The sequence below is a fragment of the Papio anubis genome, unplaced genomic scaffold (assembly GCF_008728515.1).
Source record: "Papio anubis isolate 15944 unplaced genomic scaffold, Panubis1.0 scaffold48, whole genome shotgun sequence".
Classification (NCBI taxonomy): Eukaryota; Metazoa; Chordata; class Mammalia; order Primates; family Cercopithecidae; genus Papio; species Papio anubis.
Genome location: NW_022164993.1, coordinates 357,321 through 377,591, shown reverse-complemented (window position 1 = coordinate 377,591; position 20,271 = coordinate 357,321). Strand labels below are relative to the sequence as shown.

The following is a 20,271-nucleotide window of genomic DNA, read 5'->3' as shown; positions in this document are numbered from 1 at the left end:
ACGTTATTTACGCGCCGCGCGCCATGCCGCCGCGCCTGTCTCGTCTCGTCTCGCCCTCTCGCCCACCGGCGGCGCCGCGCGCGCGCGCCATGCGCGCGCGCGCGCGCGCTGCCGTTGCCCGGCCTGGAGAAACTGATGGAGGATGACTGACTGATCCTGAGTGGATCCCACTGATTCTGCAAGTCTCCCCTCTCACACGCTCACACCATTCTCTTCCCTGCTCAGCTTCCCTCTAGCCCACTCCAGGCTCATGTTTTGTAGTTTTAGTAGAGAGGGGGCTTCACCATGTTAGCCAGACTGGTATGGATCTCCTGACCTCGTGATCCACTCACCTCTGAATCCCAACGTGCTGTGGTTACAGGCGTGATCCACCGCGCCCACCCTGCTGTAGTCTTTTGTGGCTTCCCCCCTCCCTCCCTTTCCCCTACTCTTGCCATCCTTTCCAAACTCCCCGGACTCTGCCCCCACTTTATCGCCCGCCTACAAACCCGCTGCAGCTGGGGACGTACTCTTGGGGGTCCGCCCCGAAAGCACAATCAGGCAGCAGCATACCACCGCTTCCGCCTTGCTGCTGCCATGCCTGGAGCTCTGGTCCATCCCGGGAGGTCAAGGGGGCAGTCCACAAAGGCGCAGGCACAGGTTCCCTGCCGTTGGAGCTGCCTTCCCGCTCCCGGAATTCCAAGGTGATTCAATGCACTCATCGGACGCTGCCTCAACCTTCCAAACTGGGGGAAGTGGGAAGCAGCAGCAGCAGGTGCCACACACACCAGCCAAGACCTCTGCTCCAGAACACAGGGGCCGCTTTATCCAGGGGAAGGATATTGCTTTGCCAGCCACCAGGCAAACAGTCCCTGTGCACCCAGATTCCATTGCCACCAACTTCGTGTAAACTCCAGTCCCAAGGACATGCCAGAGACCCAGGCCTCGGGTACCATGGGCTCACCCATTTCCATGGCTCCTGCCAAGTGGACGGAGGAACTCTGCAAATCTAGGGTCCCAACGCACCGTACCAGGAGCAAAGGGAGGTTCCAACAATGGAAGGAGCCTACAAAAACCACCTACAAAGCAAGCAATTAACCCAAGACAAAACCTGTCTCAGAGCTCCATTACTCCTCTTGCATGGACGGCCTGGTCACCTTGTTCTGGCCCAGCCCATGCCCCCTCCACCCTAACCAAGTCTGCTCAAAAGGGACCTGCCTACCGGAGCAGGGCACGCCCTCTCCAAGGCTCTATTGCTCTCGCTCTGTAACTCCCTTACCCTCTCTCTTCTGGGTTTGCCCCTGCAACTCACACTCCTTCTGTTGCCTTCTCTCTGTCTCTCTGTCTCTCTCTCTTTCTCTGTCCCTCTCTCTTTCTCTCCCTCTCTGTCTGTCCCTTTCCCTCTCCCCGTGCCCTGTCTCCCTCGACTGCTGTCTCTTTCCCTCCCTCGGTTTCAATCTCTCCCTCCATGTCTTCCTTGCTCTCCTTCAAGCCGTTTGCATGTGCGTGCATGTGTGTGTGTGTCTGTGTGTGTTTGCACACTTGTGTGGGTTCCCGCATGCGATCACCTAGGTGTTTCTGTGTGTGGGTCTGTGGATTTTCTCCTGGTGGTGGTGGGGTGTGACTGGGTTTCTCTCAGTAACTCTCGCCGGTGATCAGGCTGCCGGCTCTAGTGCCAGCCTGGGGAAAAGCAGGGCCATCTGCCAACCCCCAACTCCTGTCGTCCTCTTGCCCACTGGCCAGGTCTTGGTCTGGACAAGGGACCGTGGTGTGGGCGTTGTGAGAAAAAGGCCGCGTGCAGCTGGGCAGGCTGTTCACCCTTGGCCAGCCCTGATGGCTCTGTGTGGGTGGAGCAAGAGGGGGCCTTGCAGAAGCTCCTGAGTGCCCTGGGATCCAAAAGAACATCTCCACGACAGGGCTGAAGTCGGGATGGTGTCCCAGGATCCTGGGCCCTGGGCTCTGACACCTCGGGGCACTCCCTGTTCTGAGTAGGCCCGATGTGGTGGAACCTTGGAATCTCGGGAACCCGGGGAAGGCCGGGGGCAAGCGGCTCATAGGTCCCGATTCGAGCCCAGGGCCCCCGGGCTGGTGGTGCCGGCTGGAAGCCGGTAGTCATGGTTGATGAGCTGTTAGGGAAGCCAGGCGCCTCTACTAGCATCTATGGCCATACCACCCTGAACGCATCTGATCTCAGAAGCTAAGCAGAGTCAGGCCTGGTTAGCAATACTTTGGGCCAGGAGATGGCCTGGGAATACTGGGTGCTGTAGGCTTTCCCCTTCCTTCTTCCCTTTCTTTCCTTTCCTTTCCTTCCCCTTCCCTTCCCTTCCCCTTCCCCTTCCCCTTCCCTTCCCTTCCCCTTCCCTTCCCTTCCTTCCTTCCCCTTCCCTTCCCTTCCCTTCCCTTTCTTTCCTTTCAGCTTTCCTTTCCTTTCTTTCCGCTCCTTTCATTTCCTTTCCTCTTTCTTTCTTTCTTTCTTTCTTTCTTTCTTTTCTTTCTTTCTTTCTTTCTTTTTTCTTGTATGTTTTCTCTTTTTCTTTCTTTTCTTTCTTTTTCTTCTCCTTTTCTTCCAAACATGAGATCTCACTCTGTCACCCAGGCTTTGGTGTGGTGGCACATCTTGGCTCTTTCTGGCTCTGCCTCCAGTTCACGCCATTCTCCTGCCACCAGCCTCCCAAGCAGCTGGGACTACATCAGCCACCACCATGTCGACGGGTTTTGTAGTTTTAGTGGGAGCCGAGGGTGTCACCATGCTCAAGCCAGGCTGGTCTGGATCTCCTGACCTCGTGATCCACACACACCTCAGCCTCCCAAAGTGCTGGGATTGCATTAAGTGATTCACTGCGCCCAGCCTGCAGTAGGCTTTTTGTGGCTTTCCCCCTCCCTCCCTTCCCCCTACTGTCGCCATGCTTCTGGACCTCCCTGACTGCTCAGCTGTGCCTGCCTTCACACCCGCCCGCCCAGCCAAGGACCTACTCTAGTGGTCTGTCCTGCAGCACCACTGGGCAGCATCCCACCACTTCCGCCTCGCCGATGATCTGCCAGGAGCCCAGCTCCAGCCGGGAGGGAGCAGGGGGCCAGACCCCAAAGGCGCAGGCACTGGTTCCCTGCTTGTTCAGCCGATGCCTTCCCACTCCCGAGGCCTAGGCGATTCAATCCTCTCATCTTTGCATGCACCCTCAATCCCGGGAGAAGAGGGCAAGGGGTGTCAGCCCGGGTACACCACACATGCTGTAAGACCTCCCGCTCAAGCAGGAGCTGCTTTATTTGGGAGAAGGACATTACATCGCCAGCCACTTCTGAGAAGCAGTCCCTGTGCACCAGGATTCCCCATTGCCACTAAGTTGGAGTGTAAGCTCAGTCCCAAGGACACGCCAGAGCCCAGGCCTTGGGCCCAGTGGGCATGCCGGTTCCACAGCTACTGCCAGTTGGTGAGGGGCACTCTACCAAATCCAAGGTGATCACTGTACACGCACCAGAGCATAGGCTGGTGCCAACAAAATAAGGAGCCTATGAAATCCACTTCCAAAGCAAGCAATTAATCCAGGACAAAACCGATCTCAGTGCTCCATTGGTCCCTTTCCCATGGGGCGGCCTGGCCACCCTGTTCTGGCCAGTCCGGGGCCCCTCAGATGCATCCCGGTCTGCTCAAGGACCCTGCCACTGGAGCAGGGTGCTCCCTCTCAAGGCTCTATTGATCTCTCTCTCTAGCTTGCACCTCTCTTCTAGGTTTGCCCACCGTATGATACTTCTATCGCCCTTCCTCTGTCTCTCTGTCTCTCTCTCTCTTTCTCTGTCCTGCCCTCTATCTCTGCCTCGCTGTCTGTCTCTATCCCTCTCCACCTTCCTGTCTCAAACAGTCACTGTATTTCTCCTGCCTTGCTTCAATGTCTCCATCCATCTCTTCCTTGATCTCCTTTAAGCCGTTTGTGTGTGTGTGTGCGCGTGTGCGTGTGCGTGTGTGTATGCATGTCCTTCTGTGTGTGTGCTTTCGCTTGCATGTCTGTTCCTGCAGTGCCTGGAGTGTGTCTGTGTGTGTTCGGGCTGTGGATTTGCTCCTTGTGTTGGTGGGGTGTGTCTGGGGTGCTCGGCCCACTGCTTGCTGGAGATCAGGCTGCTGGCTCTAGTGCCAGCCAGGGTGCAGCAGGGCCATTCCCCAACCTTCAATGTCCTCTTCTCTACCCGGCCTGTCTTGGTCATCACAAGCTTAACCGTGGTGGTAGCATTGTGAAAAAAGGCCACCTGCTTGGCTGGGCCGACTGTTCAACTGCTGGCCAGCCATGGCGGCTCTGGCTGGAGTGCCAGGGTGGGGGCCTAACAGAAGCTCCTGAGTGGGCAGGGATCCCAAAGAATAACTCCAAGACAGGGAGCAGGACCGGATCAGGGTCCCAGGAATGGAAGTAAGGCAGTGGGCTGTTGCAGCGGAGCTCTCCCTGTTCAGTGGGCCCGACACGGTGGGCTTCCGGGAGCTCAGGAGGCGCCTGGGGAAGGAGTGCGGGTGAGTGGCTGGGGGTCCCCGATATGAGACCGGCAGCCCTGGGCTGGTGGTGCTGGCGCTGAAGCCGGTGGGCATGGCTGGGCCAGCCTCTTGGGGGCAACCAGGTCAGCCCTGCTGGCATCTATGGCCATACCACCTTGAATGCACCACAATTATAAAATACTGATCTCGGAAGTAAGCAGGGTCAGGCCTGGTTAGTGCTTGAGATGGGAGAACCACCTGGGAATACTAGGTGCTGTAGGCTTTTGCTTTTCTTTCTTGTCTTTCTTTTCCTTTCTACCCTTCCTTTCTTTCCTTCTCTCTCTCTTCTTTCTTTTCTTTCTTCTTTTTCTTCCTTTCCTTCTTCTTTTATTCACATTCTTTCTTATTTCTTCCTTCTTTCTTTCTTTTCTTTCTTTCTCTCTCTTTCTTTCATTCTTTCCTTCCTTCTTTCTTTCTTCCTCTCTTTCTTTCTTCTTTCTTTCCGCTCTTTCTCTCTTTCTTTTCTTTCTCTCTTTCATTATTTCTTTTTTTCTTCTTCTTCATTCCTTCTTTTTTCTTTCTTTCCTTTCTTTCTCTCTTTCTTTTTTTCTTTCTTTCTTCTCTCCTTCCTTCTTTTCTTTCTTTCTCTCTTTTTTTCCTTTCTTCTTTCTTTCTTTCTCTTCTTTCTCTTCTTTCTCTTCTTTCTCTCTTTTCTCTCTTTCTCTTTCTCTTTCTCCTCTTTCTTTCTTTCTTTCTTTCTTTTCTTTCTTTCTTTCTTTCTTTTGCTTTCTTTCTTTCTTTCTTTCTTTCTTTCTTTCTTGTTTTCTTCCAAATGGAGTCTCACTCTGTCACCCAGGCTGGAGTGCAGTGGTGGATCTCGGCCCACTGCAAGCTCCGCCTCCCAGGTTCAAGCCATGCTCCTGCCTCAGCCTCCCGAGAAGTGTGGACTACAGGCATCCGCCACCACACTGGGCTCTTGTTTTGTAGTTTTAGTAGGGACGGGGCTTCACCCTGTTAGCCAGACTGGACTGCATCTGCTTACCTCGTGATCCACCCTCCTCGGAATCCCAACGTGCTGTGATTATAGACGTGATCCACCGTGCATGGCCTGCTGTAGTCTTTTGTGGCTTCCCCTCCCTCCCTTCCCCCTACTGTTGCCATACTTCCCAACATCCCAGACTCTGCTCCCCATTTAAGGCCCCCCTATACTCCTGCTGCAGCAGGGGTCTCCTTCTAGGGGGGCGCCACCAAAGCATCACCAGACAGCAGCATCCCAGCCCTTGTGCCTCGCTGATGCCCCGCCAGGAGACCGACTCCAGCCCGTGAGGGCAGGGGGCAGGACACCAAAGGCATAGGCACGGGTTCCCTGCCATCCGCGGTGCCTTCCCACTCCCAGAATGCCCAGGCAATGCAATCCACTCATCAGACAAAACTGCAACCTTCCAAACCGGAGGAAGGGGCAGGCAGGGGCAGCGAGTGCCTCACAGGTCAGCTACGACATCTGCTCCAGAACGCAGGGGCTGCTTTAGCCGGTGGAGGGACATTGCTTTGCCAGCCAACAGAGGAACTGTCCCTGTGCCCCCAGATTCCCGTTGCCAAATCTTCGTGTAAACTCCAGTCCCGAGGACATGCCAGAGACCCAGGCTTCGGGCTTCGTCAGCACACTCAGTGCCACAGCTACCGCCAAATGGGTGGGCATACTCTGCAAATCAAGGGACCCACCGCACTGCACCAAGAGCACAGGGAGGTGCCAACAAAGGAAAGAGCCTAAGATATCCACCTCCAAAACAAGCCATTAATCCAAGACAACATCTGTATCAGTGCTGCATTGCTCCTGTCTCATGGACGGCCTGGCCACCCTGTTCTGGCCCAGCCCAAGCCCCCTCCACCCTATCCTAGTCTGCTCAAAAGGGCCCTGCCTACCGGAGCAGGGCGCTCTCTCTCCAAGCCTCTATCGCTCTCACTCTCTAGCTCCCTCCACCTCTCTCTTCTGGGTTTGCCCCTGCACCTCATGCTACTTCTGTCACCTTCCCTCTGTCTCTCTGTCTCTCTCTCTTTCTCTGTCCCTTTCTCTTTCTCTGAATCTCGGTCTTTCTCTTTCCTTCTCCCCCTCCTCTGTTTCCTGTCTCTCTTGCTCGCTGTTTCTCTCTCTCCCTCGGTTTCAATCTCTATATCCATCTCTTCCTTGCTCTACTTCAGTTTGTGTGTGCATGCGTGTGTGTGTGTCTGTGTGTGTGTGTGCACTCGTGTGTGGGTTTCCGCGTGCGAGAGCCCTGTTGTGTCTGTGTGTGGGGCTGTGTATTTGCTCCTGGTGGTGGCGGCATGTGTCTGGGTTTCTCTCAGCCCCTCTCACTGGAGATCAGGCTGCCGGATCTAGTGCTAGCCCGGGGCAAAACAGGGCCATCCCCCAACCTCCTACCCCACACACCCTCTTGCCCACCGGCTGGGTCTTGATCAGGATAAACGACCATGGTGTTGGCATTGTGAGAAAAAGTCCATGCGCTGCTCAGTTGCCTGTTTGCCCTTGGCCAGTCGTGATGTCTCTGGCTGGGTGTGCCAAGAGGGGGCCTCTCAGGAGCTCCTGAGCCTCCAGGGCTCCAAAAGAATACCTCAGTGACAGGGTGGAGGACCAGACAGTGTCCGAGGATCGTGGGCCTTGGGCCCTGATGCCTCAGAGCACTCCCTGTTCCAAGCGGGCCTGATGTGGTGGAACCTCAGGAGCTCAGGAGATGGGGGAAGGTGGAGGGCAAGTGGCTCGGGGGTTCATATACGAGCCCGGCGTCCCCGGGCTGGCAGTGCCAGCTGGACGACCGTGGGCATGGTTGGGCCGGGCTCTTGGGGCAGCCAGGCACCTCTACTGGTATCTACGGGCATACTGCCCTGAACCTGCCCGATCTCATCTGATGTCGGAAGCTAAGCAGTGTGGGGCCTGGTTAGTACTTGGGTGGGAGACCGCCTGGGAATACTGGGTGCTGAAGGGTTTTTTGTTTTCTTTCTTTTCTACCTGCGTTTCTTTCCTTCTCTCTCTTTCTCTCTTGCTTTCTTTTCTTTCTTTCTCTCTTTCTCTCCTTCTTTCTTTCTTACTTCTTTCCTTCCTTCTTCCTTTCTTTTCTTTCTTTCTTTCTCTCTCTCATTCTGTCTTTCCTTCTTTTTTCTTTTCTTTCTCTCTTTCTTTCATTCTTTCTTTTATATTCTTTCTGTCTCTCTTTCTTTCTTTGTTTCTGTCCTTTCTTTTCTTTCTTTCTCTCTTTCTTTTCTTTTTTTCTCTCTTGCTTTCTTTCCTTCTTTTCTTATTTGTTTTCTTTCTTTTTCTCTTTCTTTCTTCTGTTTCTTTCTTTCCTCTTTTCTTTCATTCTCTATTTCTTTCTTTCTTCTTTCTTAATTCTCCTTTTCTTCCTATCTCTCTCTCTTTTCTTTTCTCTTTCTTTCTTTCTTTCTTTCTTTCTTTCTTTCTTTCTTTCTTTCTTTCCTTCCTTCCTTCCTTCCTTCCTTCCTTCCTTCCTTCCTTCCTTTTCTTCCAGATGGAGTCTCGCTCAATCTCCCAGGGTGGAGTGCAGTGGCACAATCTCGCCTCCCAGGTTCACGCCCTGGGAGTGACTCCATCATGTCAAGGCGAGGTGAAAGCAGTGGGATGCTCTGGCCAGTGGTGCTTTTGTAGTGGACCCCCAGCAGGAGATCCCCTGCTGCAGCGGTTTTATAGGTGGGTGATAAATGGGGAGCAGAGTCATGGGAGGTTGGGAAGCATGGCGACAGTAGGGGGAAGGGAGGGAGGGGGATGCCACAAAAGTCTACAGTAGGTTGGGTGCGGTGGATCAAGCCTGTAATGCCAGTACTTTGGGATACCGAGGCAGTTGGATCATGACTTAAGGAGATCTAGGCCAGCTTGGCTAATACAGTGAAACCCCATCTCTACTAAAACTGCAAAACATGAGCTGGGCGTGGTGACAGGCGACTATAGTCCCATGTGCTTGGGAGGCAGAGGCAGGAGAATGGCGTGAACCCAGTAGGCCGAACTTTTAGTGAGCTGAGATCATGACACTGCATTCCAGCCTGGGTCACAGAGTGACACTCCATCTGGAAGAAAAAGAAAGAAAGAGAGAGAGAAAGAAAGAAAGAAAGAAAAAAGAGAGAGAAAGAAAGAAAAGAAAGAAGGAAAGAAAGAAGAAAGAAAAAAGCAAGAGAAAGAAAAGAAAGAAAGAAAGGAAGAAAAAAGAAAAGAAAGAAAGAGAGAAAGAAAGAAAAGGAAGAAAGAAAGAAGAAAGAAAGAAACAAATAGAGAAATAATAAAAAAGAAGGGAAGAAAGAAGAAAGAAAAAAGAGTGAAAGAGAAAGAAGAAACAAAGAAAGAAAGAAGGAAAGAAAGAAAGAAGAGAGAAGAGAGAATGGAAGAAAGGAAGGTAGAATAGAAAGAAACACAAGAAAGAAAGCAAAAAGGTCTACAGCACCTTGTATTCCTAGGTGGTCTCCCATCCAAGTACTAACCAGGCATGACCCTGCTTAGCTTCTGAGATCAGACGAGATTGGGCGCATTCAGGGTGGTGTGACCATAGACACACATGATCCTGGGACCCTGTCCGGTCCTCCACCCCTCCTTGGAGTTATTCTTTTGGATTTCTGGCCACTCAGGAGCTCTTATGAGGCCCCCTCTTGCCCCATCCACCCAGAGCCCTCAGGGCTGGCCAGATGTGAACAGCCAGCCCAGCCACACGTGGGCTTTTTCTCACAACACCCCTACCACGGTAGCTTGTCCTGACCAAGATCCAGCTGGTGGGCAAGAGGGCGTGGGCTGTTGGGGCTTGGAGGAAGGCCCTGCTTTGCCCTGCCTGGCACAAGAGGCAGCAGTCTGATCCCCGGTGAGAGGGGCTGAGGCACACACACAGACACACACACACACACATGCACACACACACAAACGGCTTGAAGAAGAGCATGGAAGATGTATGGAGAGATTGAAACAGAGGGAGGGAGAGAGATAGTGAGTGAGAGAGACAGGGGAGGGGGAGAGGGAAAGAGACAGACCGAGGTTCAGAGAAAGAGAGAGGGACAGAGAAAGAGAGAAAGACACAGAGACAAAGGGAAGGTGACAGAAGTAGCTCGAGGTGCAGGGGCACACCCAGAAGAGAGAGGTGGAGGGAGCTAGAGAGTGAGAGTGATAGAGCCTTGGAGAGAGAATGCCCTGCTCCGTTAGGCCGGGCCCTCTTGAGCCAGCCGGGATAGGGTGGAGGGGGCTTGGGCTGGGCCAGAATAGGGTGGCCAGGCCTTCTATGTGAGAGAAGCAATGGAGTGCTGAGACGGGTTTTTTCTTGGATTAATTACTTGCTTTGGAGGTGGGTTTCATAGTCTCCTTCCTTTCTTGGTACCTCCCTGTGCTCTTGGTGCAGTGCAGTGGGCCCCTTGATTTGCTGAGGGTGCCTGCCAATTGGTGGGAGCTGTGGTACCGGGCGTGCCCAAGGGGAATGGAATGAGGCCTGGTTCTCTGGTGTGTCCTCCGGACTGCATTTTACACAATGTTGGTGGCAATGGAGTGTGTGGCACCCGCTGCCCCTACCCGCCCCTTCCCCCAGTTTGGAAGGTTGTGGGGGCGTCCGATGAGAGGATTCAATCACCTGGGGATTCTGGAACAGGGAAGGCTCCGTGAATGCCATGGAACCTGCACCTGTACTTTTGGGGTCCGGCCCCCTGCCCTACCAGGCTTGAGCTGGACTCCTGGCTGGGTGGCAGCAAGGCAGAAGCAGTGGGAGGCTGCTGCCCTGTGGTGTTTGGTTGGCGGACCCCCAGGAGGAGGTCCCCAGCTGCTGTGGTGGTGTAGGTGGGCGATAAAGGGGGAGCAGAGTCAGGGAAGGTTGGGAAGCATGGTGACAGTAGGGAGAAGGGTGGGAGGGGGAAAGTCAAAAAAGCCTATAGCAGGCCATGTGCAGTGGATCATGCCTGTAATTCCAGCACTTTCAGAGGCCAAGGCTGGTGGATCACGAGGTCAGGAGATCCAGACCACCCTGGCTAACACGGTGAAATCCCATCTCTGCTAAAGTTACAAAACATGAGCCAGGCGTGCTGGCGGGCACCTGTAGTCCCAGCTGCTCATGAGGCTGGGGCAGGTGGATGGCATGAACCCAGGAGGTGGCGCTTGCAGTGAGCTGAGATCGTGCCAATGCATTCCAGCCTGGGTGACATAGTGAGACTCCATCTGGAAGAGAAAGAAAGAAATAAAGAAAGAAAGAAAGAGAAAGAAAGAAGAGAAGGAAAGAAGGAAAGAAAGAATGAAACAATAAAGGTAGAGATAAAGAAGGAAAAGAAAGAAAGAAAAAGGAAAGAAAGAAAGAAGAGAGAGTTTGGGCCTGTTCAGGGTGGTATGACTGTAGACGGCAGCAGAGGCCCCTGACTGCCCCAAGAGGCTGGCCGAGCCATGCCCACTGGCTTCCAACTGGCACCACCAGCCCAGGGTCGCCGGGTTTGGATCCAGAACCCAGAGCCGCTTGCCTGAGGCCTTCCCCCGGCTCCCAAGCTCCTGAGTTTCCACCATGTCGGGCCTGCATGGAACAGGGAGTGGTCCGAGACATCAGTGCCCAGGGCCTATGATCCTGGGAGCCCATCTGGTCCTCCGTCCTGTCTAAGAGGTATTCTTTTAGATCCATGGTGGCTCATAAGCTTTTGTGAGGCCCCTCTTGCCCCACCCACCCAGAGCCATCAGGGCCAGTTGCGCCACTGCCCTCCAGCCTGGGTGACAGAGGGAGACTCCATCTGGAAGAAAAAGAAAGAAAGAAAGAAGGAAAGAAAGAAAGAAAGAAAGAAAGAAAGAAAGAAAGAAAGAAAGGAAGGAAGGAAGGAAGGAAGGAAGGACAAAAGAAAGAAAAAGAGAGAGAAAGAAAAGAGAGAAATATGGAAAGAAAGAAAGAAAAGAAAGAAGGAAAGAAAGAAGAAAGAAAGAAAGAGGGAAAGAAAAGAAAGACAGATAGAAAGAGAAAAAAGACAGAATTGAAGGAAGGAAGAAAGAGAGAAAGAAAAAAGAAAGAAAGAAAGAAGAGAGAGAGAAGGGAAGAAAGGCAGGTAGAAAAGAAAGAAAGACAAGAAAGAAAGCAAAGAAGACTACAGAAACCGTTATTCCCAGGCGGCCTCCCATTCAAGTACTAACTGGGCCCAACCCTGCTTATCTTCCACGATTAGATGAGTTCAGGCGCGTTCAGGTTGGTATGGCCATAGACGCCAGCAGAGGTGCCTGGCTGACCCAAGAGCCTGGGCCAGCCATGTCTGCCATCTTCCAGCTGGCACCGCCAGCCCCGGGACGCTGGGCTTGGATCGGGACACCCGAGCCGCTCACCTGTGGGCTTCCCCCACTCCCAAGCTCCCAGGTCTCCACCACGTTGGGCCCGCTCAGAACAGGGAGTGCTCCGAGGGGTCAGGGCCCATGGCCCACTATCCTGGGACCTCGTCGGCTCCTCCCCCCTGTTGTGGAGGTATTCTTTTGGATCTCTGGTGGTTCAGGAGCTCCTGCAAATCCCCTTTTTGCCACACCCAGCCAGAGCCATCAAGGCTGGCCAAGAGCAAAAAGGCAGTCCAGCTGTGCCTGGCATTTTTCTCACAATGTTAACACCCTGGCCTGTGCTTTTGGGGTCCAGCCCCCTCCCTCCCAGCCTGGAGCCAGGCTCCTGGCAGGGTGGGGGCTAGGCAGGAGCGGTGGAATGCTGCCGCCTGGTGGTGCTTTGGTGGTGCACCCCCAGAAGGAGTTCCCCAGTTGCATCAGGTGTGTAGGGGCACGATAAAGGGGGAGCAGAGTCAGGGGAGGTTGGGAAGCACAATGATAGAAGGGGGAAGGGAGGGAGGGGGAAAGCCACAAAAACCTACTGCAGGCCATGTGCAGTGGATCATGAATGTAATCCCAGCACTTTGGGAGGCCGAGGCATGTGAATCAAGAGGTCAGGAGATCCAGACCAGCCTGGCTTACACAGTGAAACCCCGTCTCTAGTAAAACTACAAAACATGAGCCGGGTGTGGTGGCAGGAGCGTGTAGTCCCAGCTGCTCGGAAGGCTGAGGCAGGAGCACGGCTTGAACCCAGGAAGCGGTGCTGACAGTTGAGATCGCACCATGACAGTCCAGCCTGGGTGACAGAGAGAGACTCTGTTTGGAAGAAAAAGAAGAAAAGAGAGAAAGAAAGAAAGAAAGAAAGAAAGAGAGAGAGAGAAAGAAGGAAAGAGAGAGAGAAAGAAAGAAAAGAAAGAAGGAAGGAAAGAAAGAAAGAAGGAAAGAAAGAAGAAAGAAAGAAAGAAAAGAAAGTAAGATGGAAAGAAAGAAGGAAAACAAAAAAGGAGAGAAGGGAGGAAAGGAAGGTGGAAAAGAAAGACAAGAAAGAAAGCAAAAAACCTACAGTACCCAGTATTCCCAGGTGGTCTCCCATCCAAGTACTAACCAGGCCAGATCCTGCTTAGCTTCTGAGATCAGACAAGATTGTGTGCATTCAGGGTCATATGGCCGTAGACACTGGCAGAGGAGCCTCGCTGCCCCAAGAGCCCAGTGCAGCTAAGCCTGCTGGCTTCCAGCTGACACTGCCAGCCTGGGGCCACCAGGCTCGAATCAGGAGCCCGCTCCCCCGTGACCTTCCCTCGGCTCCTGAGATTCCAAGTTTCCACCACATCAGGCCCACTCAGAACAGGGAGTGCTCTAAGGCGTCAGGGCCCATGGCCCAGAATCCTGGGAACCCATCCCATCCTCAGCCCTGTCGTGGAGATATTCTTTTGGATCCCAGGCCACTCAGGAACTCCTGCGAGGCCCCCTCTTTCTCCACACACACAGAGCTATCAGGGATGGCCAAGGGTGAACAGCCGGTCCAGGCACGTGGCTTTTTTCTCACAATGCCCCCACCATGGTCGCTTGTCCTGACCAAGACCCAGACAGTGGGCAAGAGGCCATGGGGGGTTGGGGGTTGGGGATGGCCCTGCTTTTCCCCAGGCTTGCACTATAGCCGGCAGTCTGATCTCCGGTGAGAGTTGCTGAGAGAAACCCAGTCACACCCCACTACCACCAGGAGAAAATCCACAGCTGCACACACAGACAGACCTGGGAACTCACACACGGGAATCCACACAAGTGCATAAACACACACAGACACACACACACACACACACGCATGCACATGCGAACATCTTGAAGGAGAGCAAGGAAGAGATGATGGAGAGATTGAAACTGAGGGATGGAGAAAGACAGCGGTTGAGAGAGACAGGGGAGGGGGAGAGGGAAAGAGACAGACAGAGAGGCAGAGAAAGAGAGAGGAACAGAGAAAGAGAGAGAGATAGAGAGACAGATGGAAGGCGACAGAAGGAGCGCGAGGCAGAGGGGCAAACCCACAAGAGAGAGGGTGAGGTAGCTACAGAGTGAGAGTGATAGAGACTTGGAGAAGGAGCACCTTGCTCGGGTAGGCAGGGCCCTTTTGAGCAGGCTGGGATAGGGTGGAAGGGGCATAGACTTGGCCAGAAGAGGGTGACCAGGCCGTCCATGCAAGAGGAGCAATGGAGCACTGAGACAGGTTTATTCTTGTGTCAGGACCTGCGTGTTTCCTAAACAAAGGAATGAACACACAAGACAACACAAGACAGGACAAACATGGCGGCTGCCCCAAACGGCACTCTCTGCTTTATTTTATACAGTCGTTTGTGGAATGTTGCCAAGTCACAAGACACATGTTGTTCTTCTGACCTTTCCCTGCCTTCCTGGTTTTTCAAGATGTTTACACATTAACCAGTCCCTAGGGTCTGCTGTTTGCAGCTGGCTCCTTTGTCCTCCCTGTTTGCGGGGAAGGAACATCCTGTTTTGTTTGCAAGAGCAGGACTTATCTGGAACATCTCGTTTGTGAGCATGTAGTCCTCTACATTTCCCCTTTCTTTATTTACAAGTTTAAATTTCTTTCAAAACTGTCATCACATGTTGAGCTCGCTGGGATTCGGTGTTTGCCCTTTGGCACCATCTCCAGCAGACTGTGAAAATGACAAAGGCAAGAACAACAATCAATACATTACTAGAAACAGAAGTCAGTAAAGTTTTTACAGGGCTCATAGGGTTTAAAGACGTCAAGCTTTGTGCAATACCAGTCATCAAATCTGCTCTGGTCAGCAACAGTAACTGATTGCGAAATGTTTCAGAAATGTTTTGTGTTAATTCTTGTATTTCTAAGGAAAGATTATTATGGCCAATTAAAAGTCTCTTTATCTCAGTCCAATTATGTACAGTGCTGTTAAAAGGAACAGGAGTAATACAAAATTAGGTAGTATTCCAATCACATTTTAACAAAGCTCACATATTTAACACTGTTAGCTGATCCCCCAACCAAGAAACCACTTGCTCCAGATTATCCACTCGTTCAGTCAGATGAGCATCTATGTCTCGTTGTTGTTGCCACAACAAATGTGATTGTTCATGCCATTGTTGTACAAATTCTGCATTTTGTATACTCTGGTGTAGAGCTAATCCAGCAATGGCGGTAGCGGAAGCAATTGCTACAAGTCCTACCACTGCTGCTACGACGACCTCAACTACTCTCCAGCTGCAGTGGACAAGATCTTGCATTACTTTGTAAATCTGAGTAACCCCAGCAGATTCACTCCAGGCGTGTGTTAAGTTCACAGGTAGCCAGGTTTCTTTTCTGGCCCTTAGTATATATAAATCGGAATGAGACTCATTCCAATTATTATTCCACCAAGTATTATTTATACAACTTAAGAATGTGCAATTGTTTGTACAGTTAACTATTCCCAGATTATTATCCTATTTAGAAATTCCTGTTAACAATAAGTAAGGTTTTCTCACACAAGCAATTACATATCTAGAACTATTTTGATGCAAAGATATATGGAAAGGGTTAGAAATGTTAGTAGTATGATTCAAGGACATGTTTCCTGTGAAAGTGAACATTGGTTTACCTGCAGCTAGCAACTTCCAAATATGACTCTGTATTTGTGAGGTATTAGCCAAATGTGGCATAGGGGGTGATAAGCCACCATCATGCCAAATAATAGTTTCATTGCCATCTGCAGCAATGTTGTGATTACCCTTATGCCAGCGCAGGTTGACGTGACTAAATTTAGTTTGGAAATCTCCATGTGCACTCCAATCAGTAACAAGGTATCTACGACTTTTCCATTTTACTTCTAACAATAATCGTGACCCACTGCCTCTACACCTAGTCCACTCTAGTTGGGAAACATCTCCAGACACATCAGGTGTAGGGCATAAAGATAAAGTACTTGGCAGAGTTTCATTAAGCATAGCAGTATGATTATACTTGAAACTTTGAGCCACAATAATCATAGTAAAAGCAGATATATGACTATGGTTATAGCGAACAGCTCAAGCCTCATGAGAAGGATGCAGACAATGTGGACTACTCCCCAGACATATAGGTAACCTTTCAACCCCAAATTGATATGAATTATTTACTGTGCCAGTGTCTAATTCAGGATCCTGGTTTAAAAAAGCTGATGGCATCCAAACAGTATCATTAGTAAATACTGGAACTTCTTTGTCTCCTCAGGCCACACCTTGATATAAGGGTGGAAAGGGAATATAAGCCCAGCATGAGAATTCTCCAGCTGTTACCTGGCAATTCACTACAGCCAGCATAGCCAAAAATAAAATCAGTGGGGTTTTGGGCTGCCCGGCTTGTTGAACAACCCCTTCAGCTTCCTGAGTAAGCTTTTTCAGTTGACCCCATGTTGGAGGCTCCGCACCTCGAGTCCCGAAGGTGAATGTTCTTTGAGTGCTCAGATTCAGCTCCTGAAATTCCTTGAGGAACTCCTCGGATTGGCTTCTCTTCACCATGGCACTGTTTCAACCATTGAGATGGAAACCACTCGTCTCTGGCACCTGTATGGACAAAAGCATAGCCTCGGCCCCATTGTAAAACTTTTTCTTTTAAATATTGTCCTCGTAATGAAGGATAATACACCCACAGATTACTGTTTTGTGACTTTTCTAAAGGCTGTTGAAAATGTTTCACTGCTGCTGACTGCTGTAATTGGCGCCAATGGTTGAGAAAATTTAAAGCAAAAAGGGCTTTCAGAATTTGATGTTTTGGGGAGTCTCGCCCATATCCCCCTGTTTGTTTTAAAAGTTGTAATTTTAAAGTAGCATTGGCTCTTTAAATAATTGCTTGGCCTTGACTGTTAAATGGGATACTAGTGAAATGATGAATATGGTATAAAGAAAGGAAGGCAGCGAATTTACGAGAGCGATAAGCAGGGGTATTATTAGTTTTTAATTCAGCAGGAACTCCTATAACCACAAAACAAATGAGTAAATGAGTAATAACAGAATCAGCCTTTTCAGAGGGTAATGGTGTAGCCCATTGGAAATGGGACCAGGTATCAATTGTATGATGAACATACTTTAAACGACCAAAAGAAGAGACATAAGTTACATCCATTTGCCAAATGTGATTTTCTTGAAGTAGGTATGCCTAAGATGGGGCGAAGCCAATTTATGTCTCCTAGCAATTTTTGAAAATCATTAAGGGTCAAAAGTTGATCTCTTCGAATTTGAACCTTTTGTGGCCGAATATGCTTTTCCGCTACAAGATATCCTAAATATTGAATAGGAAATTGAGTTTGTATTTTCTCAGGAGAAATTTGCAAATTATATTGCGTTAATTGCTGTTGCAAAGCTTGAAAAACTTGACTTTGCAGGGCTTCATCCGGAGTCGCTAATAAAATATCATCCATGTAATGATATATCAATACAGTAGGAAATTGACACCTAACAGGATTTAAGGCTCTATGCACAAATTCTTGACAAAGAGTAGGACTATTAAGCATACCTTGAGGGAGAACTTTCCATTGGTATCTTTGAGTAGGCTGTTCAGTAAACAGTAAAATCAAATTTTTCACAATCTTGGGGTTGTAATGGAATAGTAAAAAAACAGTCTTTAAGATCTATGACCATTAATTTCCAGTTTTGTGGAATAAGGGCTGGATTAGGAAGTCCAGGTTGTAAAGTCCCCATAGGTTGAATACAAGCATTTACAGCTCTAAGATCAGCTAATAAATGCCATTTTCCACTTTTCTTTTTAATAACAAACACAGGGGAATTCCATGCAGAAGTACTTGTTTCAATATGCCCCTCGGCCAATTGTTCCTTAACTAAAATTTTTAAATCCTCAAATTTTTCTTTAGACAATGGCCACTGTTCCACCCAAACAGGAGTTGTAGTTTTCCACTTCAATTTTAAAGCTTGAGGCTTGTGGACAGTGGCTAAGAGTTTAAAGGATTGTAGCCCATTTTGAACATCATATTTTTGACAGCTAGAGAAATATGAGGAATGCCTAGCAAGGCACCAAATTGTTGTAAAAGTTTACAGCCCCAAAGGTTAATATTAATGGGAACAATATAAAATAATACTTTTCCCTGTTGTCCTTCAGGTCATACACAGCTCAGGGGCTCAACACTTTGGTAGACTACAGAAGCAGGACCTAGGCTGGATAGAGTAACCGATACTTGTTTCTTTTTCCAATGAGCAGACCATTGAGCCAAGCAAATAATGGATACATCTGCTCTTGTGTTGACTAATCCCTCAAAAAGTATCCCATTAATTTGCAATGAACATAAAGGTTTTTGATCGGAAACTAAAGTTTCCCAGAAAACAGTTTTCATAGTACTACTGAAACCTCCTTGACGAGACACATCTCTAGACAGAAAAGGAAAAAAAGGCAATAAAAGCAATTGTGCAAAACGTTCCACTGCCTCTAGGTGCATAAATTGTGAGACCTGTACCATAATAAGGATTTCATCAGTAAAATCAGGATCAATGACTCCTGGAACCACCATTAACCCTCGCATAGTGCTGCTGCTTCGACCTAACAAAAATCCTACATGTCCCTTTGGCAAAGGGCCACATACTCCAGTAGTTAACTTATATATTCCTCCATTAGGAGACAGAGTATAAGTTTGAGTAATACCCAAGTCAGCAGCAGCACTCTGCTTAGTGGCAGCATAAAGCTGAGAAACGGGGGTGGGGGTGATACCATTAAGGATGACTTGAAGTCATTCCTTGATGTTGTAAGCCATCGCTCACTGTGTATTGTGGTAGGCCTGCATTGTAATTGTTGGGGCCCCAAGCCTGTGGGTCCCGGTTCCCATTTCTTGGGAGGGGTGACAATAAATTCCACTTTTATCAGTTTTTGAACAACATTCATTTGTCCAATGTTGACCTTTTCCACATAGTTTGCACTCCCCAGAAGGTAATTTTTTCTCTTTTGTGGTCGGGAAGTCCAGTTTTTTCCAGCATTCTTTCTTAAAAAGGCCAGGCTTCCTGCACTGAAAACATACACCTTGTTTAGAATTACTCTTTAAGGCCTTAGAAAGTGCTCCAGCAAACAGTTGAGCATTGTAAATAGCTCCTCTCATGCCCGCACAAGCCTGAATATACTCATCTAAATTGGCTCCACTGGCTTTTAAAGGTCTTAATAACTTTTGACACTCAGGATTAGCGTTTTCAAAGGCCAGCATATCCAGAAGAATTTTAGAATCAGGACCCACCCCTACAGTCTTTAATACAGCATCTTGAAGACGAGCTAAAAAATCTGGATACGGCTCATTAGCTCCTTGCAGGATTTTTACAAACGATAAAGAAGTTTTGCCTGCTATCTCAACTTTAGTCCAGGCTTTCATAAACAAAGTTTTAATCTGAACGATAGCAGTGTCGTCTAGGCCAGCTTGAGCATTAAGAGTGGCATATTGTCCAGAACCCATAAGTTGTTCTTCAGTAGGTCCTGGGGATTACGGGTAGCATTTTTTCTAGCTTGTACTCTTGCTTCCTCCTACCACCAACTTTTCAATTGAAGTCATTGAGAATGGTCAAGGACAGCCTTTCCTAACATCTCCCAATCAATAGGAATCATCATATGTTCTGAAGAGAAGGAATCGAGAAGGCTGAGAACAAACAAGACTGAGGTCATAAATGGAAATTGCAGCTTTCATTTCCTTTAGAAATTTAAATTGTAGTGCTGTAAAAGTCACATTATGGCCACCGTTTGGAAACTGAGCATTGGGGCCAAAAGCGGCTTGTGTTATTGGGAACAAATCTAATTCTTCAAAATCATCTTTTACCTTCGATTCCTTCTTTTCTCCTACAGGAGGAAAGGGCACAGAGAAAACCTGACCCGACATAGGCAAAGAATTTGGAGGTGGCGGCAAGGGGAAATCTTCCTCCAAAGGAGCAGAAGGGAAAGTGACAGGAAAGGCTTGTGGCGGAGAGATAGGAGAAACAGGAGCAGCAGCACCTTGTAATTTTAACAACTGTTGTAACATATCTACAATGTGCTGCAAGTCAGAATTTCCTTCAGATGAAGGAGGCATTAGCTCTTCTTCCAACTCCTTATCTTCAGCAACCAGGGTGTAAATATGTTCCTCTTCGAGATCATTCCTCTCTAAAGCTTCAGATGCCTCACCTCCTGTGGCAGTATCGCCATGTTCTGAGTCAGTTTCAAGTAATTCTAATGCCTGAGTAATGGAACTACACAAAGTCCACAAAGTCAGAGGCATCATTTGCCCTCGCTGATGAGCTCGATGCAGGACTTTGACTACCTGTAACCATTCCTCTCGATTTAGCTGTACTTTAGTTTGATATTGAAACCAATAAAAATGTTGTTCAACATGGGCAAACAATCTCTTCAAAGTCTTTTCTTTTACTTCTACTCCTATAGACATTAACAGTCCCTGGAGTAACCGCAAGTATTCAGAGGCCAGAGAGGTGGAATTCCCCATAATTTTCCCATGGGTCCCCCTTCTTTATTTACTTACCCGGGGTGCTCCCCCTCCAGTTCCTTGCTCTCAAGGAGCCACGGACCCTGCTTGCTGTG

General features: G+C 49.4%; 3 pseudogenes; 1 reads left to right on the top strand and 2 right to left on the bottom strand.

Annotated features, from left to right (window-relative positions):
* Nucleotides 1–7,297: 7,297 nt before the first annotated feature.
* On the top strand, nt 7,298–7,416 carry LOC116273219 (annotated as a pseudogene).
* Nucleotides 7,417–8,868: 1,452 nt separating this feature from the next.
* LOC116273216 lies at nt 8,869–8,987 on the bottom strand (annotated as a pseudogene).
* A 3,801-nt stretch (nt 8,988–12,788) lies between these two features.
* Nucleotides 12,789–12,907, bottom strand: LOC116273225 (annotated as a pseudogene).
* Nucleotides 12,908–20,271: the final 7,364 nt, after the last annotated feature.